General features: G+C 42.1%; 1 protein-coding gene across 1 annotated transcript in view; it reads left to right on the forward strand.

The window, feature by feature from the left end:
- LOC122805260 (solute carrier family 40 member 1-like) overlaps positions 1–19246 on the forward strand; it is a 454127-nt gene that overhangs the window by 285212 nt on the left and 149669 nt on the right. The window lies entirely within an intron of this gene.

Consider the following 19246-nt stretch of genomic DNA (forward strand, 5'->3'; position numbering starts at 1 on the left):
TTGGAAAGCCTGGCTAAGGTTGGAAGTGGAGTAACCAAGCTGTGAGCTGGAGAGTTTGAAGGGATTGGTGCAACCCACCTGATTGGTGAATCAGAAGATCTGGAACTGGGTCCAGAATCCATGGTTGATTCAGACAGTGGAGGTGTAGGAACAGGAACCATATTTGTCGAGGCCAATATGGGGCAATGAGGATCATTTTTGTAACCCAATGATTTTGCTTTCTGTATGAGTCTTGGAATTAGGGGAAAAAGGGGGAAAAGCATAAAGGAGTCCCTGAGGCCAATTGTGGACTAGAGTATCTCTGGGTATATGACCTGGAAGAGGAAGTAGGGAGACGTAGCTGCTGCATTTGTTGTTGAGGAGTGGCAAATAGGTTGCAGCAAGGCTGTCCCCATTTGTGGAAGATAAGATCTGCGACTTCCTGATTTAGAGACCACTCGTGAGGCATGAGGATAGCTCTGCTGAGCCTGTCCGCTATAACGTTGGATTTCCCAGGGATGTGCATTGCTATCAGAAAATGTTAGGAGGAAATCGCCCATTGCCACAGTCTGAGTGCTTTTCGACACAAGGGGTAAGACCTGGTCCCACCTTGTTGAAGTACCACACTACTGACATGTTGTCCATTTGGATTGCAATGGTCCCAGAAGGAAGAGAGTCTTGAAGGGCTTGCAATGCTGGGAGAACTGCTCTCATTTCTAGGACATTGATATGCAGATGGTACTCGTGAGGTTGCCAAGTGCCTTGGACTGTCCTGCCTAGATAATGCCCCCCCCACCCTATCAGGGAGGTGTCCATGGTCACTGTCGCTACCAGAAGGGGTTGTATATAAGGTCTGCCCTGAATTACTACTGGGGAGACCATCCACCAATAAAGGTGACTTTTGCATGTTTCTGTGATCAGGATCATGTGAGACATGGGTAGTTCCTGGAAAGACCACTGTGTGAAAAGAAGCCACTGAAGGATTCTCATGTGGAAATGCGCTAACTGGACAAGAAGAATGGCAGCTGCCATGGAGCCTAGAGCTTGGAGGACATGTCTGACTTGAACCCTTTTGCTCTGCATTAGAATTAACACTTGTTGACGAATAGTGAAAACTCTTTCCTGTGGTAATCTTGCAAACATTTCTTTTGTGTTTAATTCTGCTCCTTATGTATGTGATAGACTGACAGGGCAGCAAGACAGATTTTTCTAAATTTACTGTAATCCCTAGTTGAGTGCATGATGTGATTGTATAATCCCATGCCTCTAAGAGTTGACACCTGGTGGTAGCAGTCAGGAGCCAGTCGTCTAGATAGGGAAACACCTGGAATCCTTGATGCCACAGGTGAGCCGTGACTACTGCCATACACTTGGTGAACACCCTGGGGGTTGAGTTGAGACCAAAGGGCAAAGCTTTTAACTGGTAATGACGGGCCCCTACCCAGAAGAGAAGAAATCTCCTGGAGCGTCTGTCCATCTTGATATGGTAGTACGCGTCCTGAAGATCTATTGAGCACATCCAATTGTCCTGACCCAGAAAAGGGAAAATGGACTGCAGTGTCACCATCCGGAACTTTTCTTTTTGTACAGATTTGTTCAATCTGCTGAGATCCAGTATTGGTCTCCAGTCCCGTCTTTTTTGGTACTAAAAGAATCTTAAGTTCCAGATCCTAGTTGATCTGCAGGGACTTCTTGAATGGCTCTTTTTTCTAGCAGTCTTGAAACTTCTGTGACTGCTTGATCCCTTAGATTGGTGGGACATCTGGGATGGGCTTTTTTGATTCTATGGGGGATTGATGGAAGGGAATTTTGTAATCTCCGGATATGATGGATAGTACCCGTCTGTCTCTTGTTGTTTGCCAGGCTTTTGGGTACAGCAGAAATCTTCCCCTGACTGCCTCCAGAGGTGAGCAGTCGGGCAACCCTTCAGGGATGCTGGAAGGGTTTGGCAGAGAAGGTTTCTCTGTCATCCTGGTTTTGCGGCCCCCCTCTGTCACGAGGGGGGCGTTTGTTATTGTTGTTTCCCCCTCTGCCCTTGGGGGAAAATCACCACATGTGTCAGGCAAGGGTCCCTGGGATTTTCGGAACCACATCTTTCCACTCTTCTGGCCCTTGGGATAAGGTCTGGAAGGAGTGGAAAAATGGACTCCCACAGCAGAGAGAGTCTTGCCTTCCTGCTCACACCTGGTCAACATTTCTTTCACCTGAGGCCCAAAGAGAAAAGAGCCATCAAAAAGAGTATTGGTGAAGGACGCTTGAAAGGGTTCTGCAAACTGACACAGCCACATCCAAACACGTCTCCTGAGAGCCACACCTGTCCCTGCGGCTCTGCTTGCTCCATCGGCTGCATAGGAAATCGACCTCATGGAGGAGATGACTATGGAATTAAGAGTTGCAAGCTGAGAAGCTACTTTGGCTGGTGCTCTCTCAGCTGTAGGATCTTGAAGGGTATCTCCAAGCTCTTTCAGGAGATCCCTTTGAAGACATGTAAAATGGCATAGATAATTCAGAAACCTCATTGAAAAGGTCACTGAAGCAAACATTTGCTTTCCATATCTGTCCATTGTCTGAGACTCTTTGTTCGGAGGATGAACAGATGAGGTTTCTGCTAACTCTTTCTGGGTGGCTGCTGCTACCACCATGGCATCAACAGGCACACCTTTGGAGAGAAATTGCTTGTCTTGGGGGGCTGTAATAAATTTGTTTGGTCTCCTCGGAGTAGGTTCCACAGAATCTGAAGCTGACCAAGCCTTTCGAGCCACTACAGACATGAGTAGATCGAAAGGAGGAGATACCCAGGAGGTGGAAGGTCAGGAACCGAATGCATCCAGGTATACAGACTCGTCCTCGGTAGGGGATAGGGAAGTCTAGTCCCTCCTCTAAGCATTTCAAGGATGTCCAAAAAGGAAACATCTTCAGAGGGAGAGCTTGGGGACCCTTCTGATTCATCCATGTCTGTATCTGAAGTGACAGACTCAGGGGAGTCTATGTGTTTCCTCTTGCACTTCTTCCGGGGAGGCTCCTCCGAGTGATCAGGGGAGGCTTTGGAAGAAGAGAGATCACCCAATGGGGTGTCCTGGGGCATAGGTTCCCTACGCTTTGGGTTTGGAGGAGGAGTAGAGGTTGGAACAGATACCACGGGGGGAGGAACCGATGGAGCTGGCAGTAGAGCTGTTTCATGGGACAGCACACTCCGCATGACCTCGAAGGCGTTCCGACCTCTAGGCAGAAAAAGCTCTGGCTCCAACGAAACAGGAGATTTTCTCTGCATCGTGCGTGACAGTTCTGAGGCCGATGTTGGAGCTGAGTTCACCTGCACCGAAGCTCCGAGGGGGAGAACGGGGTCGGACAAGGGTCCGATGCCACTCCCCCCCTCGGAGCTGATGAGACAGCCTCAGCATCCAGATCCCTCGATAGAAGGGATAATCGAGGTAATCAGAGCTGACGTCGGAACCGAAGGAGTAGTGATGATCGGCACCGACGGTTCTACTACCTGCAGATCCATGGTCTCCGGCTCCAAGCTAAATGTAGTCTGAGGAGGAACAGAAATAAGGGCGGTTGGAGCCAATACCTGTTGAGAATTTTTGCCAGTGCCTGTGACTTAAGCAACCTACTTACTACTCTCTCCACATCATGATCCGATAATCTTGAGTATAGAGAGGAGTGGGAAGAATGATGGCTACGTTCACTCTGTAACAAAGGTGATTGAGGTGCCGAGTGGATGGACTCCAAGGATGGAGGCCTCAGTCTCTTATGGCTCTGAGATGGCTCCGAAATAGCAGATGGAGCCAACAGAGGAGTTGTCTTATTGGTGCCAGCCAGCAACAACATACTTGGTTGGTCAAGTAAAGGAGTCAGCTCCAAAGATGGAGCCGATGGCTTGACAGACTTAGCGGATTTCGCTGGCTGAGTACTTTTAGCCGTAGAATCCTGAGGCTTCAATAATCCCCAAAAGATTAATTTGTTTTTGCGCTCCTGCAGGACCCTTGGACTAAAAGCATGACATATAGAACAGGAGTCCTGCAGGTGAACAGCACCCAAACAATATACACAATTAGTGTGCCCATCTGTCAGAGACATTTCCTGACAGCATGAGTCACACTTTTGGAAGCCAGATACCTTGGTATCTTTAGACATTATAGTAACAACAACCACAGCAATAATAAAATCTATACTGCAAAAAAAAAAAACAAGAAACAGACTTTTTTTTTTACAGTTAAGGAACAGAAGGAAAGCCACTAATTTAAACTGCTATCCTGAGGGGGGGGGGGGCACTCTCTAATTTAAACGAGTTCAAGGGAACAGAAGCCCTGCGATTTATGGAGCAATAGCCAACAAAGCTAAAATACACAAGAAAGTGATAAGGGATAAAGGAATATTATCTAGACAAAAAATAGACAAATACTTGACAAACTTTCAAGAATAAACAATATATTAATAGAAAAAACTATACTAAGCATGAGTCAGTAAGGAAGCAACCTCGCAGCTGAAGCGGCAAACGAAATATGGGTGGGTAGCTGACGCTGGGCATGCTGGGATAAGGGGTAGCCTCGAGCCAGTAAACAGCTCTCGAGCTATAGAAGTTGGCCGAGTCGGAGCCGAGGATTGGCTCCAAACCCAAACAAACAGCAAGAACGAAGGCAAGATGGACAACTTAACATTTAATATTACCCCCTCTCTCTTCATTCTGACAAATCTTCTTTTATAGACCTTCTTAGCTTGCCATGAGAGCTTTGTTATTTAGTGTTTTTGTTACTCATTTTTGCCTCTTGTTTTCATTCTATCCATCCATTCTCAACCTTACATTTGCCTTTGTTTTTTACCTTGTTCATATTTTCTGCCTAAATCATTACCAAAAATTATTGTTTCCTCTTCCTGCAGTCCTTATTTCTCATGAAAAGGATGTTATTGTCATCCGTTTTTTAATCTGGATTTACAGCTATAATATGCTTTTAAATTTGAGCCTCCCCTTCACATTTTTACTGTTCCCCAACAGATTGAAGTTTATTACCCATTAGTCCTTGATATCTATTCTTGTGGTACATCAAACATTCCAGGCATGGTAAAAAAAAAAAAAACACAAAAAAGCAGGATTATCACTGTTATCAATGCTGGCACGTAGTTATCTCATCTCCTACAATATCACAGTATCAAACCAAATGGCCAGTAATTACTGTGCACTATCCATTTTCTTATAGTGGCACTACATGTACAAATGTCCACGAATTTGGAATTAATGTATTATTTTAGTATTTGGTGAATAGCACATTTATATTTATGGTGCAAAAATTATCCCAAGTATTGCATAAATCTAAGCAGATTGGTTTTCCTGTTTTACTGCACATGCATTTTTGATGTTTTACATTGCAATTCAGTGTTTGTTTGTATACATTAAAAATCTTATATATGATTTAGAAATACACATTTGTTGTTGTAGTGAAATGTTTTAATTGATTCAGTGCCTTCGTTTAAGAGTTGACCAACAATATTATGGCTAATCCTTTCTAAATGTGTGAGCTCAAAATACTATATCTATTCCTTTTTAACTTTATAAATTTTCCTTAGCTTCATTCAAGAACACATTCTATCCCCCATCCCCTACCCCTGCTGTATTTTTTTGTATTTCATTGTAAGTTTCATTCATTCATGCATTCTTTAATTCACTCATTCATTCATTCACTTTAGTTTATTGGCCAGTTCAATTAAAACGAGTACCAGGTTCGCTTATTCTTGTCTTTATTTTCTTTCTTTTTTGCTTCTAACTGCATCTGACTCTGCCAATGCATGCTGAAATGAAATGTTAACTTATTAAAGACTGATCTAATTGTATCCAGAGCCTTTACCTTAGGTGGCATAATTCTGCTGCTATTTATATGGCAAATTGCATTGTCAAACAGTTTCTATTATTTATTTAACATTTGTTTACAGGGAAAGTCTGTCTGGGACAGAGCCCATTTTCAGCAGAGACATGTTTTTGGAATGTCAGAGGAAACCCACATGAATGCAGGTAGGACAAGCAAACAACCCACATAAGGCACCCTGGCTGAGAATCTTACAAGAGAACCTCTTGCTGTGAGATGACAGCATTAACCACTGCACCACTGCACCATTTGTATCCAATCCCTTCCCAGTAGCAATATAATTGCCAAAGAGCTCCTATATGAACAGAAATCAATGTATCTAGTAGCATTGTAGGTTCACAGGGTATTACAAAGGAACTGATTGGGTAGATCATTTGTAGCCCTGTCACTAAAATTCCCAATACATGTTGCTCCTTTCTATTACTGTTTGTAAGGGGAGACTGGGGATGTATTTGTGGTTACCAATCCATACATCAGGTTTCCATTTGAAGAGGAGGAGAAAAATATTTTATTTAATATGAGGGGAGGAGTTTGTTCCAGAGGAGAGAAATTATTTGAGTGAGTTATCTAGCATACCAGCATATTCAGTTTCTGTTACAGTGAAGGCTAAGATCTTTAGAATGGCTATTCTTGGTGTTGCCAGTTTTGCAAATATGAAAGAGTTCGTCCACGGCCATTTGAGGCCTGGTAGGCCAGGCAGAGCATATTACTTCTAAGGAGTCTGTACAAGACAGGGATCTTTATGGTGTTCTGTATAGGTAGAGGAACTCAGCCTCTTCATTTTCTTTCTAAGGATTCATTGTGTCTTTCAAATTGTGTTATATTTCTGGACAGAGTTGTATGCCAAATGGAGCATTTTGTTCAATTATGGAATTATTAATTTGATAAGAATAAGAGTGATCCTGTTTGCCAAAGTATATGACACTTAAACATTTAACAAGAGACCAAGATCATAGCATCATTTGTTTGTGCATGTTAGTTATTCTTGTAGAATTTAAGAGTTCCCAGGGGAGCTGATGATGGTATCAAATTTACAGTGATCAGCAAACATTGTTAGCCAAAGATCTTTAGTGTCAGCTTTAATGATAATGAAGTTGTTAACAAATCGAGCCCCCAATACAGACCCTCCCAGCTAACAATCCTTTTTGATGTGAATGTATCCCCAACCTTAATTTGCTGAATTCTGCCTCTAAGCCAGTTTGCACTCCATCAGATAATACAGGAGTTAACATTTAGTTTGATAAATTTAGCTATGATACCTGAATGAAGAATGGTATCTTATGATTTGGCTGTACCAACTTGCTCTCATCTAAAGCTTCAATGACATTTTCAAAGAAGTTGCTAAGGTTTAGCAGACAGGGCTTACTCTTCACAAACCCAAACTGATTTGGGTAAAGAAACTTTGTGCTGCCAATGTCTATATGAAGTCCATAATGATGCACTCCATTGTCTTACAAATAGACTTGTGAGAGTTATGAGTCTGTAGTTAGGATCTATGTTAGTGCCTCTTTTGTGCAGGGACATGACTGGTGTAGTTCTCCAAGCCTTAGACACAAAGCCAGGTCAGAAACTGAGGTTGAAGAGGTTGTAGAGAGGGTCAAACAGATAATGGGTTTAAACTGACAAGGGAGCACCCTGGCACATTGTCAGGCTCCATTCAGCTAGTACAGTATTTGCTGCCTCTGTTCTAAGGTGACATTTTGTTGGAGGCTGACAAGTGGTCAGTCTTATGTAGATTACATGCAAATAGGGGGGATCTGAACTGAATTTGTTAGCTAGTAATTCACGCCTATATTATCTTGTTGAAAGATGAGAATATCGAATGGCATAAACATCGAAAATGCCGTACATCTAAACTGTTCTTATGAGGGGCTGCGCCCCCCACACCCCCTGCTAATTATATATACCAACTTCGAGATCGCACTACAGTGAGGAAAGCGCAAATTTTCTAATCCCTACTGTACCATGATCCCGCAACAACACTTTCGATGTAAGGCATTTACGACATTATTGCCATTCAATATTTTCAACATGATAAGGTGAAGTAGACCCAATAATTCAGCTATGTCTTCAAGGGCAGAGTAGGTTGAGCCATTATATATGAACTCAGGTTAGTGCTAGGTGTTGTTTCCTGATACATTTAAAGAAGGACTTATGATTCCCTTTGTCAGAGGAGGCAATTTTAAAGTCATACTTGTCTTTGAATATTTAGTTTTGTTTCTTAACTCTTTGTTTAACTTTCTGAGCTTAATTTTGATATATATTTTTATGTTGTTAAAAACTGTGAGGAATTTTTTCACTTGTAATAGAGTTTGCTTATCCTAAGGTTCCACTGAAAGAGTTTATTCCTAAATTTGGTACTGCATTTGTTACAGATTGGGACTGATATCTCAGTGCAGGCATTTAAGTAAGAATTAAATCCCTCCATGAAGCAGCACGATTTGCTGTAGGGTTTTCAATGGGAAACTACAGTTCATCATGTAGCTGAAGTGAATTTACCTTAAAAAAATTATCTTCGGTAGAATATCTGAACATAAAGGAACCATTTCAGTAATGATGCAAATGTTTATATTTTCTAGACTTAGGAGGGCTTCTGAGGAAGTCAGTTTCTTATGTAGGCTTCTACACTTCAACAACATCTGCCTTATACTGTCCTGATTTGGCTAGGCTGGAAGATAAAGGTTTACTTTACCTAAAAAGGCACTATGGGAAAAGAAAAAAGAACTGGACAGTATACAAAAGCCCTGAGATAACAAGTGCAAGCCATCCCTGTTTGAACCATTGGGAAAGCAAACTATTTCTCTTCAGGATGACACACAGCAGATCCCCGTGGAATCACACCAGTAGTTGAGCCAATAGTTGAAGTCAAACATCTTTTGCTTATACTGAGTCATCATTCTCAGTGAAGGTAGGATGATATTCAAGAATAGCTTTATACCAGCTTTAGATGTATACTTTGAGATCTTCATCGTGTCACTATTCATATAATCTAAATGTGTGTATCTCAAGTCATTCACATCCACATGAATAATAATCATGCTATGGGTGTGTCTGTTTTGACAGGACTAGAGAACCCTAGACACTTGCCATATCCTGGCTCTTGAGACAGCTCACTGTTACCCTATATTTGCCAAATCTGGTTACTGGAGTAGCTGTGTGCCTCATTATGGAATCAGTAATGACAAGAACATTTCATTGTTTTTTAGCTGGATCATGGTGTCTTATGGGTTTGGATAGACTGTATGATCACTCCTCTATACAGGGTTTATGGTAAGTGGCAATATTATGCTTTAGAGACATTTGAGAGATAGGATTTTGTCTCACAGGCTATTGAGGCTTGGGAAGAGATTTTTAAGTACCTCAGCATAAGATGGCTTGTTTCTAGAACAGAGGCATCCAGGTGAAAGGTGAAAGGTGGGTATGGGTACTGCCAATACCTGGGTGCTGTGTATATGATGTTCTTCATCCCACATTGCTGCAGTCCTAACACTTGGGTAGTCCGCTGTCCCAGTCGGCCCGAATACCAAAGTATATGGCTGACGTCGGTCAAGGCGCATTAGTCTGACGTCAGGACGTCAGGGTACAAATGCGCATGACCAACGTCATATCCTCAGTCTTTTTTGCCGCATGGTCCGATGCAGAAGCAGTTTTGCGAGTGCAGGTTGGCGTTCTGAAATTTTCTGAAGTCGGAGTTTCAGACCGAATCAAAGTTGGCTAAGTACCCCGTTGGGGAATATTTTGGTTTTTTCTTGCCTCAGTATTTAACCGGATGTCAGAAAAAGTGAATAACTGTATTTCTTGTGGGAAACAGATACCTCATAGGGATTACCATACCTTGTGTATACCTTGCTTAGGGCCTGAGCATGACGTTGTTGGATGTCGCTCTTGTGCTAGATTTAACAAACGCACTATAAAGAGAAGATTAGACTGTGCCAGGTTAGTTTTTGGGAAGCGTTGTAATTATAAAATGCCGTCGGATGCTCCGACGCCCGCTTCGTCAAAAAAGTGCAAGGACAAAGCAGCAAAGCCTAGGTTGGAAGAACCGTCAGTCCCGGACGTCGGTTCTTTAGAAGGCTCGGTGGAGCCGGAGGTTCTGCCAGAAGTTTCTTTGGAGTCTCAGGGAGAGACTTTACTGTTACAAGATGTGTCCTCTCAGGAGGTAGGCCAGGCTGAAGGGGCTTCTCAGGTGGCTGTTCTCCCCTCCCTTCCTAAGGTGGTTAGGCCCTCCCCTTCTGTTTCCAAGGCTTCTTTGAGAGGCAGGCCAGGTTTAACTTCAGTGGGTGTCTCTCCTAGTTCTTCAGGATCTTTGCCTAAGAAACATATGCTTAAAATGGCAGAAGATTTGATTACTATGATTAGAGGTTCTATGCCCTCCTGATAAGAGGCCTAGGGTGGAACCTGAGCTTGAGAGTTTTGAGCAGTGTTCGGAGGCTTCTGAGTCTTCGGCTGAAGACTTACAGGAGTTTCCTCCTTATTCTGATTTTGATGTGGATGATTCTACTCCTTCGGCTTCTCCTCCTGAGGATTTTTCTTTTTCAGAGACTCTTCATTCCATGAGGGAGCATTTTAAATGGGAAGGTCAAGATTTCTCTGATTCCAGGAAGAGGCTTAGGGAATTTTTGTTTTTACCCCAGCATAGGCCTTTAGCTATACCTCCTGTACTGGATGTGGTGGAAGATGTTTTTGCAGAGGCTTCCCTGAATCCTGATTCTTTGCCTCCTGCCCCAGTTAAACCGGATAGGTATTATAGGGTGCCTGAAGCTCATAAGTATCTTTTTAAGAGTCCTAGGGCAGACCCAGAAACTGTTTCTCAGGGGCCTAAAGGTGTTAAGGCTTCTGTTGTTAAAAATCCTGTTCCTCCTGATAAAGAGGCAAGGGCTTTGGATAGATGGGGAAAGAAGGTGTATACTTCTTCCACTTTAGCCATGAGGGCTTTGAATTGCCATTTCCACATGTTAAAATATCAAAATTATCTCCTTTCACAATTGAAGTCTAAGGTGGATGCTCTGGCGGAAGGTATTGAGTGTAAAGAGTTGCAGGATTTAGTTCATGTGTCTGAACAGGTGGGTAAGCATTCCTTGCAATGTGGTTTTGATGCTGTGCAGGCCTCTTCGAGGGTGGCTGCCACTGGTTCTGTTCTTCGCAGGCACGCCTGGCTGAGGGATCAGAATTTAGCTGAGCATGTTAAGACAAGGATTTTGGATGCTCCGTTACAGTCTGATGTGTTGTTTGGTTCGCCTGTGGAAGCAGTTTTAAAGAAAATGGAGGACAAGGCTAAGTCTATGCAGACTGTTAAAGATTTTTTGCAGGTTCAGCCTCCAAAGTTTAGTAGAAATTGGCCTACTAAGGGATGGACATATCCTTCTTATGATTCCCAGTCTAGGGGTAGGTCTAGACGTGGTAGGGGCAGAGCTCAAGGTTCTTTTAGGCCTAGAACAGGGAGTTCACCTGCTCAGTCTTCTGGTGAGGGCAGGGGTCAGCCCTTTCGTAAACAGACCCAATGACCTGCCTTTTCAGCTGCCAGTGCTTTCTCGTCTGGCAGCACCTTTGGGAGGAAGGCTGGCACTTTTCAAAGAAAATTGGAGTTTAATTACCCAAGACAGATGGGTATTGGATATCATTCACCACGGTTACAGGTTTTATTTCCGTACCTTGCCTCCTTTCAAAGGCATGCCAGACATTCCTCCTCTACAAAGAAAAGAGGCTCACAAGCAAATTTCTCTGTTACTCCAAATAGGGGCCATTCAGCCGGTTCCTGTGCCAGAAAGGGGCCTAGGATTTTATTCTCGCCTGTTCCTAGTACCAAAAAAGGGGAACACGTGGAGACCAATTTTGGATTTATCTATCCTCAACACTTATCTGGACATTCCCAAGTTCAAAATGTTGACGTTACAACAGCTTTTACCTCTGCTGGGCAAAGATCACTGGATGGTAACTTTAGATCTCAAGGAGGCTTACCTTCATGTGCCTATCAGACTAAGTTGCAGGAAGTATCTGCGTTTTCGAGCTGGGAATTCCCATTATCAGTTCTCTGCATTGCCCTTTGGCTTATCTACTGCACCCAGAGTATTCACAAAAGTTCTGGCTCCAGTGATAGCTTACTTCAGGCTAAAAGGAATACAACTCTATCCTTACTTGGACGACTGCCTGATTCTGGCTCAAGAAAAGGAAGACCTTTTACAGCATTTGGAATATGTGATAGCAGTGCTAAGATGCCTGGGGTATTCTGTGAACGAAATAAAGTCCAGTCTAGTACCCTCTCAAGACATGTGCTTTCTGGGTGTGAGACTGAATACAGCAACCCAGATGGCCTTTTTAACCCCGGACAAACAAAAGAATCTTTCCCTTTACTTCCATCAACTATCTCTTCAGTCCGGGCTGACTGCAAGGACAGTCCTTCAAGCCTTAGGGTTCATGGCATCTTGTATTCTGGTGCTTCCCAATGCCAAACTGCATATGAGGAAGCTGCAATGGTATCTCAAAATGTATGGACACAGCACTGCCAGGATTTGGACACTGTCATTCAAATAATACCTTGCATTCAAAAGGAATTTTTGTGGTGGGCTCAGGAATGTCACCTAAACAAGGGACTCTCTGTGACCCGGCCAGAGGCGAGTCAGATTCTAACGACAGATGCCTCAGACATAGCTTGGGGAGCTCATCTGAATGGAAAGTGGATACAAGACAAGTGGCCTGCCAGACTACAGCATCTACATATCAACATGAAGGAGATGTTAGCAGTCCAGTTTGCATTAATGGCTTTCAAGGAGTTACTTCTTCCAGGGCAGGTGTTGATTCTAACAGACAACACAACTGTCATGTGGTACATCAACAAACAAGGGGAACACATTCTTATCCTCTATGCAGGCAAGCAATGATTTTGTGGGAGACTGCGCTCAGCTTGCAACTAACTCTTCAGGCAAGGTTTCTGCCGGGAGCACAGAACTCCTTAGCAGATGTGTTAAGCAGGCAAATCATGGATCCCCACGAGTGGAAACTGGATCTTCATGTATTTCGGAAATTGACAGTGTCATGGGGAACTCCAGACATAGATCTGTTTGCTTCTCCACTAAACCACCAGCTGCCAAAGTTTTGCACGAAAAGGTTTCATCACACAGCTTGGAAAGTGGATGCTCTTTCTTTCATTTGGAAAAATCTTCATGTGTATGCCTTTCCACTTCTGCCTCTCCTCCCAAAGGTACTCCTAAAGGTCAGACAAGACAAGCCAAGGATGATTTTAATAGCTCCAGATTGGCCTCGGCAACACTGGTACCCATTACTGAGGAGTCTGGTAAGGAAGCCTCCATGGCCTTTACCTTTGATTCCACACCTATTGTCTCAGAGGGACGGTCATCTACTCAATGTCAAGCTTCACTCTCTTCATCTAACAGCCTGGCATATTCTGTTTTGAACCACAGCAGGTCTCAACTTCCTCAACAAGTTTTGAATGTGATTATGGAAGCCAGAAGACCTAGTACAAGGAAAGTGTACGCAGAAAAATGGAAGAGATTTTTATTTTGGAGTGCAGCAAAGGATTTGGAGGTTTCTGAGCCTAATTTGAGTGTGGCTCTTCAATATCTTACTGAGTTATTGGACAAAGGTTTGTCTTTCTCTTCCATTAAGATTCATGCTGCAGCAACTTCAGCTCACTATGATTGTGACCCACCATTGTTTTCTCATCCTTTGTTCAAGCAATTTCTTAGAGGGGCAAAGAATATAAGACCCCCACGTAGAGCTCCTACTCCTGCTTGGGATCTCAATTTTGTGTTGGAGAAACTTACTCTACAACCTTTTGAGCCTGCGGCTACTGCTGAATTGAAATACTTGTCATGGAAGACTGCTTTTTTGTTGGCCATTACTTCTGCAAGAAGGGTTTCTGAATTGCAGGCCCTAATGGCGGTTGAGCCTTTTTTGATTTTCCATAAGGATAGGGTATCATTACGTACTAATCCTTCCTTTATGCCTAAGGTGGTTTCTAGTGTGGCTTTAAACCAAACTATTCATTTGCCTACTTTTTATGCAGATCCCCAAAATAAGGGGGAAAAGATTTTGCACACTTTAGATGTACACAGGCAGTTGCGTTATTATTTAAGCAGGACTAAGGATTTTAGGCAGTCTCAGCAGTTGTTTGTTTCTTTTGCTTTGAGTTCTCAGGGCAAGCCTGTGTCAAAACAAACTATTTCTAAGTGGATTGGGTTTTGCATTGCATTTTGTTATTCCCATCATGGCAAGGAGATTCCAGCTGGGATTAGGCCTCATTCCACTAGGGCTACTGCCACTTCAACAGCATTTCTAAGGGGGTGGCAACTAAGGATATTTTGGAGGCAGCTACTTGGAGTTCAGTGCATACTTTCTCTAAGCATTACCACCTTCCTCTCTACTCTAAATCTAGGGCTGGTTTTGCCACGGCTATTTTGCAGGGCATGTTGACAGCTCCTGCTTCTTTATGATTTGCCAGCCTCCCTTACCTCTGCTTTGGGATTCTACCCAAGTGTTAGGACTGCAGCAATATGGGATGAAGAACATAGTACAGTTTTGTACCTACCATAAATGTAGATGTTCGAAGATCCACATTGCTGCAGTCCAATTTACCCTCCCTCCTTCCCCTCTGTGTTTAGGGGTGGTTGTGTGGGTGGGGTTGTACTTTTGTAAATTTGTATATATTGTACTTATATTTGGTACAGGAGTGTTTGGTGTTTTTTGGTTTTGGCCTTATCTTTTTAGGGGTCTTCTGACATCTGGGGCAAGAAAAGACTGAGGATATGACGTCGGTCATGCGCATTTGTACCCTGACGTCCTGACGTCAGACTAATGCGCCTTGACCGACGTCAGCCATATACTTTGGTATTCGGGCTGACTGGGACAGCGGACTACCCAAGTGTTAGGACTGCAGCAATGTGGATCTTCGAACATCTACATTTATGGTAGGTACAAAACTGTACTTTTCAGTGAGAGACTAGCCTCCTGCTTCAGTAGGTATTTGCACCTCTCAATCTGTACTGCAGGAAAGGGAGAAGTAAATGGTAGTCAGTGAGCATTAAGCAGTTTGAGCACTGCTTCAATGTACCTAGTGCTAAAAGGCTGTCTACAGAAGTGGTTTGTAGACCCACAATTTCAGAATAAAGTGAGTTGATGGTATCATCTATGAAACTGATTTACTAGGGAATTTAACTATAGTGTTAATTTAGTCCTTAGCAGAATGGTTTGCAGAATGAATAAAGTAAGAGATGTGTGTAGGCTCTACTGTGGTAACATTGTATATCTGCAATGCCCTGCGTGGCACTGGTTATTTATCTGTGGGGGTAGGGGTTGCAGTAAGAAAGAAAGGGCAAGGGGTCAATTGGTGCAGTAAAGCAGTCTTTAGCTTAGCTGGGTGGTTTAGGTTGCAGATAGGTACAGGACTTTACCCCCTAGCAGTACTAAGGTGCTGAGTGAGCATAACAACCCAATAATGAAATACAGGTACTTTGTGTGATAAACAGAGATGCTGCCAGCACAGCTAGCTGGAATTTTGTAAATAATTATATGTCACTTGAAAATATTAATATGATTTACATAGAAATGTGACACTGCCATCCCATCTAGATAGAATTTTGTAAATTATTATATGTCATTTGAGAATAGTAATATGATTTGCATGTTTGCCTTAAAAATGTAGTGTGTTCTGCAGTGAGCTTCAATATTGTAATCACAGTGCACCCTGCTGGAAAAGAGCTGACATGTCTATAAACAATATGCCAATGTACATGTATGGTTTCTTAGTAAAAATTGGAATATGCAAAGTTAACTTGCAAAACTCTAGGAAAATAAGCTGATAAGTAAGAGTTTTATGATGTGTTATAAATTTAGTTTATCCTAGCTAAGAGACAGGATGTCTAGGCTAGGGGTTTCTCTCTATTGTCTGGAAACAGAGGTAATTACAGGTTTCCAATGTAATTGTTATTTGACTTTTCAGTTTCAGGCAAACTCCTAAGAGAGAACTGTCAGCTTCTGAGAGAAAAATATTTTTAACAGAGACAGGTTAAAAATTTAAGTTGCTGCTAGCCTGGGAAACCTAGGCAGAGGTGACAAGAATGATGTAATTTGAGATGATTCAGCAGTATTGTGTGTTATTAATTTAAGAACTATCTCAGAGAGAAGGTCAATGCATTTCGTATTTGTCTCTGGATCTGAACACATCCACTCAGCACTTGTATTTGTCTTGCTCTGTAACTAAATTCTTTAGGTACAGTGATTTCTCTTAGAGATGGATTAAAATATAGTAAGATTAGTCTAGATGTTTTCTGTGTATATGTGAAATTGTCCTACAATGTTGTTTTAATGTATTTCCTGTGATTCTGACCTCTATTGTCACTGTGTGGAGTTAACGAATATTGTCTTGTGATTTTATTATTTATTATTAAATGTATTTAAACCTTTTAATTGTGTCTGGCTTTGTGTAGAGATATCTAAGCTCTTAGCGTACTTGCGTTTGTATTTGGTGATACTGTGCAAGCCACTGCTAAATAACCTTCAAGTCTTAGTCACACTTACCATTTGGATAACAGTAACATTACACAGTAGAATTGGACACCCTTTGCTAAAGGCCTTTAAAGTAGCTGATAAAGGTGGTTGTTAGCAGATGGTACTACAGTATATTCTGGGAAGAAGGGGGCATAGCTAGTGAACCTGTGTCAGCCTTCCCCAGGATTGCCTGTGTATTTGTGTATAAATCAAATCTCAAAGTGTATGTGTGTCAGCTACTTGGGCAGGGACATGAACCACTGGTTGGACAGAGGGGTTGCTGGAGATTTTGGCTTGACCACTCAGCTGAGATCTTAGCCCTATAGCTGTGCCAGTTGGGAGTCTTATTGGGGATCTGGAGAGTAGAGCAAGAGCGAGAGAGGGAGAACAGCCCCAGACTAACTGATCTCTGTGTGCTCTTAAGGAAAATGTACTTTACTGTGTGCATACTGTTCATCCTTCCGGTGTGTACATCCCTCACTGGTGTTAGTGGTGAGGATTGAAGCTCCTTGATTACTGGGCCAGTGCATGGGTGTCACATATTAATTGTTTGGCAGTGGTGGGATAGCCTCATCAAATATTAATTGGTTGATAGTGGTGAGATAGCCACATCACATATTAATTGGCTTGTAGTGGTATGGATAGTGAATTCCTGTAGCTTTTGTACAGTGATCACTGAAGATGTTTTTGTACTCTAAATCAGCCACACAGTGAACATTCAAAGTTCATATCACAACTGTTTTATTTCTTTTGCTAGCTTAGTTAGTCATAGAGAGCAGGCAAGCATGTCAGCAGAAGAGTATGGCAAGCTGACAAGGAACCAGTTGGTTGAGATGTGCCAGGCTAAAGGACTGGTGCATGCTAACCTGACTAAGGCAGACATGATTGCAGATTTGGTCACAGCTGTATCCGAGAATAGCAACCAGGAGGAAAATCAGACTGGCCATGGAGCTGTACACCACTCAGCGAATGGACAGCTCAACTTTTCTACATAGGACATAAAAATCCATCTCGAGCTAAAGAGACTTGACCTGGAGGCCAAGTGTTTCGAAACAGAAGCAGCAGAAAGACTGAGGCATCTAGAGACTGAGTCACACTGTGTATGGAGAATAAATAGGGACATTAAGGCTATAGTCACAGATACATTCCAAGGACTGATATCTATAGAGTGCACTGTGCCTTTATGTGGCTGTGTGATACATAGCTAAGCCAAATGGACAACAATGGCATGGCCAACAGAGTAATGTAAAGCAGGCAAGAAAAAACAAATAGCCAGTCAGTAAACAATGTACAACAATGCCAGCAGGGGTTAAACACCCAAAACACAGTAATTCTACCTTCACTCACAAGTTAACTACACTCACAAGTTTCTAAAGACATGCTTCTGGAGCATTTCTCCCCGGGCCTCCACTGAAAACAGGATCTATGGAACCTAGTCGGACTTTCCCGGTCAACAAATGTTAAATAAATAAAAAAAAAAAAAAAAAAAAAAAAAAAAAAAAAAGCCTACTACAGCTAAGCTCTTAAACGTCCCCAAATGCAAGGATTATTAATCTGGATCCAAATCAGTAATGGCAGTAAAAAATAGTAAAAACTTTGCTTTGCTGTAATATCAACAAATAATTAAAATACTCCTGTTTCTAATGTAATAGAAACTAGTTTGCCTTAAATATGGTTGAAATAAATCACAAATCAGAAGTTCATCAGGGCTCAGCCACATAGCTCAGAACAGCTCCAGCAAAATGTGCCTTATTTCCTGGACCAGAAAAATCCCTAGAATACTTCAATCGAAGTATGTAATGTTAGTCATCTGTTATTAATACTTTCTCTTTAGCTACCATCTTTTGTTTATATCTCACTAAAATCCTGTTTACCTTTTTTGCCTCTCTGTTATATAAACATATACAAATAAAAAAAAAAATCTATTTCCTGTCATGTGACTCAGGAGTTTTGGTATCCTCTGTATTTCTTGGGTCTTGGCCATTTCAGTACTATTATTGACACACTGGGCATTTTTCAAAATGTATTTCTTAGTTAAGTAAGTGGTTTGTTCTTCACATAAGCATTTTTAGCCTCTGCCAGGGCCACAAGGACATGGACAAATGCAATGCACATGGAGTCACTTTTCTGACTTCACCTAAGTTCAGCTATTAGTGTGCCATAGTCATGACTGCTGAATCTCTATGTCTACAGATTAGACTTAATAATATAACAATCCTAATGAAGGCTGTTTAAACTAATATTTGAACTGACATGAATAATACAAAACAAAGCATAAATCAAATGTATTATGTCTTCAACAGATATGGCAAGTGCTATCTGTTCACGTATCTATAAACAGAGTTGTATGTGTGTACAGGCTTCCTTCACACATAGCTATCATCCTTATCCTTTTGACTTCTGCTGTACAACCCTGTTGTACAACCCAAGGTCATACTACAGATATGAGGTTACATAAGCATGCTGAATAACCACATATAGTCAGTGTATACAAAATACATGTGCATAAAACAAACTTACTCACATCCAGTTCCTTAAAATAAAAGAAACTTGTACTGCCACACCTTTGTGGTACTCTGTTTAGCAATCAGCCAAATCATTGCTGTTATTCTAGCCAGCCCATAATTTTCACTTCTTATTTATGATGTCCCCCGCCCAAGTTGCAGATCATACTTCCCAGAACTTGGGTCAGATCCCCATCAGCATTCCACTTTGTTAGTAATATCTTTAGTGAGCTATAAATCTCACTTTCTTTGCTCTTTTCCACTTACTTCACAATCAGTAGAAGTGTGTACCTAAATAAGCAATAGGGTAGTTTTGTAAATGCCAGTTGTTTGAATACAGTTTGCATCAAAACAGCTAATGATTTTGAATAAGTTGTAAATGCTCTCTTTTTGGGCAGC

This window comes from Protopterus annectens, chromosome 6.part1 (genome assembly GCF_019279795.1).
Source record: "Protopterus annectens isolate FY-2018-M chromosome 6.part1, PAN1.0, whole genome shotgun sequence".
Lineage (NCBI taxonomy): Eukaryota > Metazoa > Chordata > Ceratodontiformes > Protopteridae > Protopterus > Protopterus annectens.